This window comes from Calypte anna, chromosome 1 (assembly GCF_003957555.1).
Source record: "Calypte anna isolate BGI_N300 chromosome 1, bCalAnn1_v1.p, whole genome shotgun sequence".
In the NCBI taxonomy this organism is placed as follows: Eukaryota; Metazoa; Chordata; class Aves; order Apodiformes; family Trochilidae; genus Calypte; species Calypte anna.
In genome coordinates this window covers 155,907,811-155,920,708 of record NC_044244.1, presented here as the reverse complement: position 1 = coordinate 155,920,708, position 12,898 = coordinate 155,907,811, and positions in this window count along the sequence as shown.

The window sequence follows — 12,898 nt, the reverse complement described above, 5'->3', positions numbered from 1 at the left end:
TTTTTGAATTTGCATCAGCAGAGGCTGTATGAGCAGAGATTAAATCTAAACCTGGTGAAAGCCCATACAGGTAAAACTCTCCATGAAGGAGTGCAGGGGTGGATTTGATTGTTGAGCTGTGTGCCTGTGTGGTACAAAATGAAATGCAATGAATTTGACATTCATTTCCCCTTGGAAGGAGTCCAAAGAAGAATGCATCCTGATTGCTAAGCAAGACAGAAACACCTCCAAGGAGTGCTCTCGTTAGGGATAACTGATTAAGAAATGCTAATTAAATCCTTCCCCTTTCCTAGACTGTAGGTTCTTGAATGAAGTCTGCAACAGAGATGACTCTGCTCACTTGGGATTCACAACCACAAATCCTCTAATGAGGTTTGACACCCACATATGTTCTTAGAAGCAAAGTTTATGCTGCTAATTAAAAAGGGGCCAATGAGCCAAACCCTGACCTGGAAGCCAAATGGCACAAACTGGCTTATGGCCACTATGCAGTTGAGGGATAAATCCCTCTGGAACAAAATTGATCATGGCAAGAGTTACTTGAAGCAATCTTTGTAAAGGAGCCGGGGTGTGAAATAATATGTGGATACTGTGAATGACTTGTGGACATGCTGCTTAAACTCCTACTTATCAGTAAAAATGTATCTTGTAGGAACTGGGCAGAACTGTCAGCCTTAAAAGATAAGCCTCCAAGCCTCCAAGAGAAGCAGCCATCTCTGTAGCTATCAATGGTTGCAATGCTTCCTGAAGAAGCAATGACCCTGATTTCTAGGATGTCACAGCTCATGTTCCAAGGGAGTGCAACTGTCTTGAGGTTCCCTCAGCCTCTCCTATTAAATTGGACAGAATAGGCTACTGAAAACTTCAGACCCCAGAGAGAACACAAGTTGCTGCATAATAACCACTATTTGAATAATAGTGGTTGAGGGAAAGGAAACATTGTGTTGGGTTTTTTGTTTGTTTGTCTCTTGGGACTATTTCCATACTTTAGATTAAACTGTTCTTCAATACAGGAATTGCCAGGTAGTTTAAATGCCTATAGTTTCTCTTATTAGCTCTATTTCTTAAAAAAAAAAAAAAAGCTTGGAAAAATCACCAAATACGCTACTGTAAAATAGTCATGACAAATGTAGGTACAAGATGTGTTCAAGATGTAGATGAAGTCTGTGTATATTACCACAGAAAGGATCATGTTCTGCAGAAGGATCTGAAAAGCATGTGTTGTAATAGCTTTTTTGGCTGCTACTTTCCTGGAAGTGGCTGCAGCTGTTAGAGGTACTCAGCATAGTAAAACTTTATGCAGATGTTAGTAACTAAAATCAGCAGACAGAACTTGTGGTTTCTGTCTGGGTTTTTTTTTTTTGTTTTTTTTTTCTGGAAATAGCTTACAAGAGTTGTAATTATTCTTTCAAAATGTGACCAGGAGAGAGAAGATCACGGAAGGGAAAATTAGCAGTCTCAAACCCTTGTATTAATTGCTTCAGTGTTTTGTTGCCATACTTAAAAACATATGCCAAATGAACATGTTTCTTTCTATTGCTCTGCAGATGAAAACTGGAATGTCATAGCCAAAGGCAAATAGATTCATCCACTAAATATTTTGCAAATGCTTTCATGGAGTACTTCTTTATAAAGGTTGCTGGGCTTTCAGTTTTGAAGAGAAAAAATACATGCCTGCAGTCTCTTCAGCCTGGAAGAAATCAGTGAGCATTTTACTACCTGAAATGATGCAAAGTTCCTTCTGTATCCAAATGAAATCAAGCCTACTCTAATCAAGATGTTGCAGAGCAGTGCCTCAGCCAGAATACCAGGGGAACGTTCCAGCAGCCAAAAGAATAATGGAACTGAAAGGGTTTTCTTTTTCTACTCCATGGTTCTGACATTACCAGCATCAGGCACCATTGAGATATTGGGAAACATTCTGCTTCTGAAAACTCTACATTACACAAGCAGAAGATGATGTAATGAACATTGCATCTTAAAAGGGTAACCTTAAAAGGGTAACTCTGTGTGCTATCATTCCTCATTTTTTAGGGAATTCCTATTAGAATTCAATAAATAGAAACCTTGTCTACATTGCTTATTATCCTAGAGCCTTCAGAGTCTGAGGGACTTCATAAGCAGCTCAGACTCTTTCTTCCTGGGCAGGACTTTACATAGTCTCACAACACCACTGGAGTGACAACTTCCGAGATGGTTGTGGGAGGGCATCTCTGACAATAGAGTCCTCTTGCTCACCTGATAGATTTTGATACAGGTTTAAACCTATTTAGAGCATGAGTATTGCTCTAGTGGCGTTGTTTTTATTTGGTTTGCTTTGTTTTAATGACTCCACACTGATTAAAATGTTTCCTGTTTTCTACAAGTTTACCCCCTTACCTCACAGTTGACCTCTGTGTTTAGCTGAATCTCTGGGAAGTCATCTCATCAGTATCTGAACTGCTTAGGAGAAGGAAAGTAAGAAAAATACCCTGGTATTATATATATTTTCTTTTCCTAATAGCCCTTCTCACTGGTAAAAATATATACCTTGCTTCTCACTTCAGTAGCATATTATTGACCATATTATTTTAATCATTTAGGAAAAATAGCTCAGGGAGTTTTGAATCTCATATTACTAATAAAGAGTTGTTAAAAACTAATAAAGTTTAACAACTAATAAAGTTGTTAAAAATCAGCAGGTTTCCCAAGAAAGGTAGGGGCAAAAGTTTGTAAATTGATGGCGAATTCCGGTCACTAAAAAAGAGAAGAAAACACGTATGCATCTCAATACACTTGACAAGATTTTTCAGTGGCAAGGACTGGTGAACTATGAGCATGGAGACTTGCTCTGAGCTTGTCATACTCCATGTCCTACCATCATCAGAAATTCTTTGCAGTATTAAACTTCCGTAGTTCAAAACCACTTTGTCAGACCCACGCAAACGAGATTTGCCAGTAACAAGGGAAACTACCCCAGGGATATGTTTTTGAACATTTATTCAAGATGTATTTTGAGTACTGTTTCAGCTTTCCTTCTTAGATATTGGCAGAAACATGATTGCTTTTTCTGAGGATGAGCAAGGCTCTATAATCACTCCAGATGCCAGGGAAATTAATGCTGTGAAAATACAGTTGCAAAAACAGTTTAGAGAGCTTGTACTCTGTGAAATGAACATTTCATGGATGTTGTTTCACGGCACACGGGATGTGAAATTCTGTTTTGAAGCCTCAGAAGTGGCCCCACCTATCTGATTCTTTTAATAATTGTAGTTGGAATCTGACCGAGATACCTCTTAAACAGCACTAGTATCACTCCTATCCTGAAAGCATGAAAATAGGTGCCTAACATTAATTAAAATGTATATTTAATTAAGTAACAATGAATTTCCATCTCTGGATGGGCTGTTCTGAACCTGGAGAGTTAAAGATTTGATCTCTTTTTTTCCAGTTCCCAAATGTTTTTAAAATGCTGCTTCTTAAAAATTGAGGTCCATACCTTTTACTGATATACATCCCATTAATTCAGCAGACTTCAATGGAGCTACTGTTCTAATGAGCTTGTTCTGAGTGTCTTAGTAGTCCTAAAATAAAATTTAATTTCCTAAGATGGAACTGGGGCTCTGCTTTTTTGTTTTTCTGTCCCAGAGAACCAAGGGACATGGTTCACATCTCTCATGCTTTGAGAAAGCCCCAGTGTACTTTGCTAATGGTGATTAGTTAAGCTTTTTAGCAGCCATTCAAGGAAGAACAGTAGCAGTTCTTGGCATTTTACAATAGAGGTCGGAGGTACAGATGGCAATGTCCAAGTCTCATGCAAGTCTCATGACTTCTGGGCTTGTGCCAAGTGCTCTGCCGTCTGGAAAAGCTGCATTCACATCAGAGGTCACCATCAAACAATCATGATGTGTCTATCTATGAGAATCTACATAAATAAAAAACGAGTGCTGCTTAAATATTTGGTCATCTCTGGCATGGGTGCTATACTAGCATACTGCTTTTTCAGTGCTAAAAATAGTTGTAGAGCATTTTTCTAACAGTCTCAAAATTTCTTCTGCAAATATCAGTTTGCTTAATCACATGCTGGCTTATTTTGAGCTATGAAAATGAATTTTAGAGTGGAGGTACTACAACACTGTGTAACTTTGTTGCTGCAATAGAGAAGAGAATGCCACAGGCAGCTAAATCTTCCTTCCACTTGTTGGCAAGATTGCAGATTTATGCAAGTTAGGTCCTTGTAATCATGCAGAGATGAGAAGTGCTGTAGAACCTCTGGTACTTTCTGGTACTATAGAAACAGAAACAAACAAACAAAAAACAACAAGTGGGGACACTTGCACTGCTATCTAAAGTCCTGGAACATCTTCCCCCTTTCTAGAGGAAGCATAAATATATAAAAAGGCAATCCCTAAAACCGCTTTAAAATCCATAACTAGAAACAAAACTCTTCTTGTACTTGAATGCCAAGAACTTGCTTAAAATTACTTTTTCTATTGTGAGCTATGAAACTAGCTTTCAACTATAGAAAATGTAACACAAATAAGATTTATACATTTGAATGCATACACAGGTCACCTACATTTTTCTTGCTCGTTTCAGACCAAAACCAGATTATTGGTTTTTGAAAAAAAAGGAGAACACATAGTTAGTATAAATTATTTCTTTAAGTACCAGAACCTGAGGGTTCAGTAATTCACGATCCCTGATTTTAAGTGTTTTTTGAAAAAAAAGAGAAATACTTTGCAAGTTATCTTTTCACAGCTCAAGGGGAAAGCTCCCTCCCTTCCTTTCACACCAGCTATTCTTGACTACTAAATTGTCTTCCTGCTTCCTCCCTCTTAGATTTCATGTTTAAAGCTGCAGAGAGTTAAGATAAACAGGAGTTGTCACACTAACATATGACTCAGTAATATTGCAAAGCTTTGTTGACTTGGGGTGGGGTTTTTTACTAGGACTAGGAGTAATGCTGCATAGGATAATTGTGGGGTGGTTTTGCTTTTTTTTTTTTAAATATTGGTAGCTGTCTGTGGATGCTTTAATTAGAACTTTGCTCTTAAGAGATCTTTACAGTCTTACTCTTTAAGTAGATGGCTGACATCATTAACACTCAGATAAGCTGTACATGACTCTCAAATTTCTTCACCTTTGTTTTAATTTTCATTTATGTGGTTGTTCAAATGATCCAAGAGTTGATATTTATGTTTGCATGTATGCTACTACAGAAGAGTGAGCAGTCTGTTGCTGGCAAAGTATGAAAGAAGAAAAGGCCTAGTTTTATGATCTGTGTCCCAGGATCTCAAATATCCACTCAGAATAAACAGGAACTTTTAAAGCTTTGTGCATGACACACACTCCCCTGGAGCACTAGTAAACTGCACTGCATTTTGTTTGCCCAGAGGATGGGAGGGAGAGTAAACACTTACAAGTCTGAAAGTTTTGATTCTGAGATAATAGGATACTTTACCACCTAAAGCTTAAAATACATGACTCCTTCCTCTTTGGATAAGTAAAGTCCTAGTGTACGGAAATTAAAAGCTATAGGATTTACGAATTGTGGTATTCACCCAGTCTTGGTGGTTCTGATGAAATTTGGTGAAATTTAGTGACATTTACCACAATGTATGCCTGAGGATCTTTCATACTCTGTGAAATTAATCATATTACCTTTAGGATAGGGAGTACATCGTCAAACATTTGAGAAAAGTCAACTATATTGTTCCCAAAATAATACATGCCCAAACGGGACCCAACTGGCTATAATGAAAGACACTTAGTCCTTATCAGTAATAGCCAAAGTAAACACATCTTTTAGAGCAGATAGCAAATACTTCACAATACTGAATTCCACCAAGGGACACCCAAAACAGCAGAAACACTTTGGTGTGTGGTTCTTTATTTCCAGTTTAAGGAGTACTCCTATCAAAACTACAAGAAATGTGCCTTTGCTGTGTTTTATTATGGTTTTAATCTTCAACAAAGCTCATCTGCCCTCCTGTCAACTCATTTTTTGTAGGGCTCTTACTGTGTTAAAGGAAACTAATGTGGTTTTTTATTCCAACTGTATCTTTCCCATTTACTGGCTATCACAAATTATATTTCAGTGACTATGATTTGGTACATGTTCTCTTGTAGCCTTATTTTTTTTTTCTTTACTCCTAAACACTCTGCTAGTACCTTCATTCAGTCTACTTTCTTCTGCTCTGGTGAGACCCCACTTGGGGTACTGCGCCCAATTCTGGAGCCCCAACACAGGAATGACATGGAGCTGTTGGAGTGAGTCCAGAGGAGGGCCATGAAGATGATCAGAGGGCTGGAGAACTTCTGCTGTGGGGTCAGACTGAAAGAGTTGGTGTTGTTCAGCCTGGAGAAGGGAAGGCTCTGGGGAGACCTTATAGGAGCCTTCCAGTACCTGAAGGGGCCTACAGGAAAGCTGGAGGTAGACTTTTTACAATGACATATAGTAATAGGACAATGGGTAATGGCTTTAAACTGGAAGAGGGTAGATTTAGGTTAGACATTAGAAAGAAATTCTGTAGTGTGAGGGTGGTGAGACACTGGAAGAGGTTTCCCAGGGAGGTTGTAGATGCCCCATTTTTGGAAGCACTCTAGGTCAGGTTAGATGGGTCTTGGAGCAACCTTATCTAGTGGGAGGTGTCCCTGTCCATGAAGGGGGTTAGAGCTAGATGATCTGTAAGGTCCCTTCCATCCCAAAACATTCTATGTTTCTATGTTTCCCTTTCTTTGATAAAAAGATTTACAGAGAAAACACATTGCACAGTCCTCTTCTAAATAAATCCCACCTTTCTTACCTCTTGTCTAGTGAAGGTCACTTAGATTTGTATCACCTGAGCACCACCACATCAGCTTTTCCAAATCTAGAGAAGTTCTAGCATGGTGCATCAAGGAGGACTGCAGGTGCCTGTCTCAGGACTGTGCTCCTCTTTTCCAAACCCTGGCTCCATTGCTACACCATGCACTGGAGCTGCTTCCACTGCCTCCCTTTCCACAGCCTCCCCCTTGCGCATCACAGAATTTAATGCAAAACCTGTTGCAAACTCTTCTAAAACTGTTAAAACATTTCACATCGCTGTGTTCCTTCTGCTTCTTGTGGCATCCCTTTCTGACAAGCATTTTTCCATACTGACAACTGGATTTCAGTCTGATATTGATATTCAGGTGCAATCTTTACTTCAGGTACAGATGAGTGCATTGCTTGCTGGTTGAGAAGGTGACTTCAGTTCTCACTGCAGTCAGGAAAGGTTCTTTAGATTAAATAGTCATTTATTACTCACACTGGTTGAATAAGAGTTTTATTTGGTCTCATTTTCTCTTGAAAGGCTAAAAAAATAGTAAGTTGTGGAACTGTTTTTGACTTTTGTGCTTCAGGGCTAATCTGGTGCCTACCAAATCAAAGGAGATACTGTTTTCAAGGGGACTGCTGATGCGTTTAATTTTGGAGCAAAGATTTAGCTGCAGGAATGCCTCTTTTTGTTCTGTTGGGCTGTGGCACTGGAAAGCTCTCTCATCTCTCAGTTCTATATACATTGCAAAGCACTATTGGATGTGAGTAGCCTAAAGTTTGTAAGACGGACACAGGAAGATAGGAAACTCATTGGTGGAGATAACTTTGTGCTTATTTTCATTGCTTCCATGTCTTTTAAAGCTTCTTAAGAAGTATTTGTTTTTATTAGTTTTAAGTATTTTATATAAAACAGTGGCTAAATTATACAAAGAAAACTCAAAAACCAACAGAGGATTCTAAATCCAAATCTAGATTTAGAACTTAAAGGGTAGAAAGGAAAAGCCTTCCAGCTTTGAGAAGGTAAATTTTCCGTGTGACTACTACTGCAGTGCACAAACCTCAACAAGTGAATTAAAATGAGTGAATTAATTAGTGAATTAAAAACCTCTTTTCTTGTCAAAATTAAGGTACATTTCATCCAAATGCTGCTTGTGTTCCTGGTGATAACTATGGAATCTGTTTTTATGCATTCAAAAATAAGGGATTCCATGTCATTTGACATGTTTCTGTGGGAAAATTTTGAAAGACTTAAATGGCACTGGAAGATAAACTTTCTCTGTCTGCTTTGTACATATATTCACATACAGTATTTATGCTGTTTCCATAGTAAACTTTTTATATCTGAAGCACAATTTCTAAGTTACTCTGGACAGATTAAAGCAAATATGACATACTGTAATCAATTTTCCACTGGAATCTGTGCAGAAATTACACGCTGATTGGCAACAAGGGAGGTACTTAACATACTCATTAGGTAGCAGTAAGACATTTGTCCTCATTTTTATAATTTCATCACATTCTTGTTGTCAATGCACTGCCAAATTACGATTTTTGTTCTTAAACATTAATTTGTCATCACTTGCTGCTTTTCCTCTGCACAGCTCTGCACAATTCCAAGTATATTCTTTCATGGATTCTGCTTGCAAACTGTTTACTTCTGACTCCTGGAGTTACATGAACCTCTTATTTTCCCAGTAGTTAAAGTCACTCACACTTTATGCATTTCTAAACAGATATAAATGGAACATATCCAGTACTGATGTGTACTTTACAAAGTAACAGCTATGTGCTGAAGCAGTCCTTCCTTAAGAGCTAACAGAGAAAAAAATCAGGTCTGTCTTTTGTCCTTAGAGCAAAAAACGTTTCCTAGGAATTGAGTTATCATTTATACCAGAATTCAGTGCACAAAAACTATAAATTATCTATTAAAAAATTTTATAAGAAGGGGGCCCACACAATAAAGAAGTTTATGTTTTGTTTTGAAGCTAATAATGCTTCTAGGAAATTACACAATATTTAATTTTCTGGGTTTTATAGAGACAGTTTTAAAAAGATTTTAAGATCTTTTTATCTTTAAAAATCTTTTAAAAGATCTTTAAGATCTTTAAATCAAGGCTTGCCATTAATCACACTGGCTAGCTCAACCTGACAGCAGTACAATAGCTTTGTTTTTACTATAATATATGCAAAATATATGGAGGTACATTCACAAGAGGTTCCTGACTTTGCCCTCACCACTTTATGTTTAAAGTAATATTTTTAAATTATTGAATATATTCCCATGAAAGTCAGGCATCTAACTACAGTATCTAAAACATTCATTTCATCTACTGATGTAGTCAATGGAAGGAAATATGTATCAGGAAGGTGATTTAGTCTTCCTGAAATTCTTAGTTTTCTCCGTTTACTATAGATAAGCATTAAATATTTACATTTCTGCCTCAGTGTCCTCAGGTAAGTTCTGATAACCAGGGATGATGAAGCTTGGCTGTATTACTGTACATACAGATATTATTTTAAGGAGTGGCATGTTCTAGTAAAGTGATAGATCTAAGGCAGACAAAGCATATCTTGGGAAAGAGTGATCTTGCAGAAATATTTTACACTACTAACAACATTGCTGCAGATGAAGAAACCATTGATTAAAAGACTCTGAGAAAACAGAATAATTTTTAGGAATCAGAAAAGCAAAATCAAGACAAATTTTCCAGTACATAATAGCTCCAGGGTGGGAGGATGGCCCTTGAGATTTAACTTGGAGTAATGAAAAACAAGAGATTTTCCACCATGGCACAAGAGGATAAGGACTGAGTGATTTTTAGAGAAAAGACAGTACTGTAATTTTATCTCTTATTGAGAAGACTAACTATAGAAAATGGAAATTCTTAGCACTTAGATTAAAGCAAATTAAAAAAACTTATTCTGAAAAAGGTGTCCAGGTATAAAAGAAAGGTTCAACAACAGCTTCCCTGGGGATTAACACAAGATTTTAATTATCAGATGAAAGAGTGATCTTTACTGTGGAAACCACATTTTGCTAGCCCCCTTACCCTGGTTTTCACAGTGAAAAGCGAAGAAACTCTTAGCTGCTATCAGTGTATAGAAACATACGTGATTTTTTGTCATTGTAAAGCTCTTCTTTTCAGTGTTAACACACAACCAAATCCATCTTATTAAGAATTAGTTCTTCACATGGCTGTATGAGTTCCTTGCTAAATTTCTATTTTGAAATTCCCTGTGGCTGATGTGATTTCTTGCTGTTTGGTGGTTCTGGAGTTTTTATTTTCAGTATGTTTTATCATTCACTCCCCAGAGCTCTTCTGAAATACGTGCTTTTCATTGTTACACTTGAAGTTTGGAAACTGCAGTTTTCCCTGGCCCAAGACCAAATTTTCTTGGGGTGGGGTTTTATCTGGAGAGTCCCTGCACCAGTCATCCTTTAAGTCTGAAGAAAACATGGAAGGCAGAGTTTTTCTAAAGTAGGTAATTCCTAGGTACTGACAGGGAAACAATGAAATGTATCTGGAGGCTGTATGGTTGGTATTAAGAATATTTTTCTCTCTTCAGGATGAGAGTCACAGATAGGAAATGACACTGGTGCTTTCCTTTTCCTTTCTTCACTTGATGCACCTTGAAGAGAAGGTATCTGTCTCTGGATCTTCACACAGGCTGGGTTGTACTTTACTTACCTAGCTCCACTTTTGGGTTTTTCAAATGGGGAAAAGTTCATCCTGAAGATGCTCTTGAGTCACTACCACCTTTGCACAAAACAACTGTTCAGCTTTGATTCCTTCACTACCATAGAATCATAGAATCATAGAACCGACTGGGTTGGAAGGGACCTCAGAGATCATCGAGTCCAACCCTTGATCCACTACCGCTGCAGTTACCAGACCATGGCACTGAGTGCCACATCCAGTCTCTTTTTAAATATCTCCACAGACGGAGAATCCACTACTTCCCTGGGCAGCCCATTCCACTGCCTGATCACCCTCTTGGTAAAGAAATTCTTTCTAATGTCCAACCTAAACTTCCCCTGGAACAACTTAAGACCATGCCCTCTTGTCTTGCTGAGAGTTGCCTGGGAAAAGAGACCAACCCCCACCTGGCTACACCCTCCTTTCAGGGAGTTGTAGAGAGTGATGAGGTCTCCCCTGAGCCTCCTCTTCTCCAGGCTGAACACCCCCAGCTCCCTCAGCCTCTCCTCATAGGAGCTGTGCTCAAGTCCCTTCACCAACTATTCTTTCTCTATGATCAGTAAAGAGAAACAGGCACTTCTGTGACACTGTTCAACTCATGTAAAGGTTGACATGCAGGAACCCGTTCAGATGTCTAAACATATTTGCCTGTTGCCATAGGGTGTCTTGAGACATCCACATGAGACCGGAAAATAAAGGACAGGACTTCTGGGAGGCTTCTGCTCTTCTCTAATGGAAAGCAGGAGGCTTAACGTGACGGCCTGTTGTATTTAAGATATTGAATGGAGTAATAAATTCTCAATTTTTCATCACTTAAGCTGCTTAAGAGTGGGATTTAGTAACAGACTCTAGAGGCATGAATGTAATGCTTGCAAATGAACTGCATGTCTAAGCTCCCACTATAGTCAAAGCACATGTGATTACTCCCATTGATGATTTCTGGGAAGCTAGGATGTAATTTAACAGAACTTTTTTCAGAAAAAAAAAAAAAAAGATTGATGATTGTAATAGTTTTTTGCCTGACTTTTAGAAGCCAAATTTTAGAAGCCAAATTCTTCTATTAGCAGGCATACCAAGTAGTGTTGTAGAGATTAGTTTCATTTGAAAACAGTGGAATTATTTATTGAGAAAACTTTTCCAACCTTTTCCAGCTGCTAGACCTGGACTTGGCTTTAAAGTAATTGATCTAGGACCAGTTAGATGAATCTGAATTAATTTATTCTAAACAACAGTGATTCTGGGTTTATTTAGATCATAAACCCCTTTTTTCATTCTCGCTTTATTCACATTTTTTGAATTGTAAGTGGTAAGTTTTAATCAGTACATGTTTATATATTTTAGGATGTTTATATTAAGCTAGGCAGTGCCTCTAGCAGCTCTGCAGGACAGAGTTACTACATACATTGGTTTATTTTTACTGTTCATCAGATGGTATTTCAGGACATGATAGTACACCTCCTACTTGCCAAAATATCATAGAGAGGTAATGCCTGAGGGCATTATTAAAATATTATTTTTTAAAAAACCCTCAAGATCATGTTTGTAACAGACTTTTGCATGAGAAAAAAATATTTTTCTGTCACAGAGGGCAATTAATAACATGTGTTAAAAGTATGACCAACACTCTGGAGGTTTTTGTTTTGTTTTGTTTTATTTTTTAAATGGCTATGTTCCCATTTCCAGGAGAAAATACCACAGGATACAAGCTTACAGCTGACTGTTCATGTAACCTAATATCCCTAGCAGCTTTTGGTCCAGAAATGTGCTCTGTCACAGGCTATGAATCCTTAGGATGCTTTATAGTGCCTGGAGCGTATTTTAAAAGCTGCATTAAGCCAATAAAGCTTGAGCATGGCACAGGCTTTGAGGTGACAACTAAGTCACTTCCTTGCTTTGGCAGAAGAGCTGCTCTGTGAGAGATTATGTGGATAAACAATTCATCCATCAAAGGGCGGAAAGATGAATGCAATGAGACCTTTCCAATCCTCTGGGCATGATGGCTGACAGGCTTGAGATCCCTACTCACAAGACCCTTCCAAAGAGCTGTTAGCACCATTCCCTCAGGAATTTTTGTGGTGTCAGTGTCAGCTTCAGCAGAACTGCTTCCAGGAGACTCCCTAGGACTTTGTTGCACTTTGAATGCACCTTGAATGGTGCAGGAGAACATTGCACACAGAAAAGTAAACTATGGTGTAAGGCTGTGGTCTGAAAGCCTTATTGAAAAGCCATGTATCCATTAGTTTTGGATTGGATATTAGAAGAAACTTCTTCACTGAAAGTTATCAACACTGGAAAATGCTTCTCTGTGGGTTGGTCGAATCACCATCACTGAAAGTGTTTAAAAGGTGTGTTGATGTTGCACTTAGGGACATGGTTTAGCACCAGACTTGGTAGAATTAGGCTAATGGTTAGACTCAAT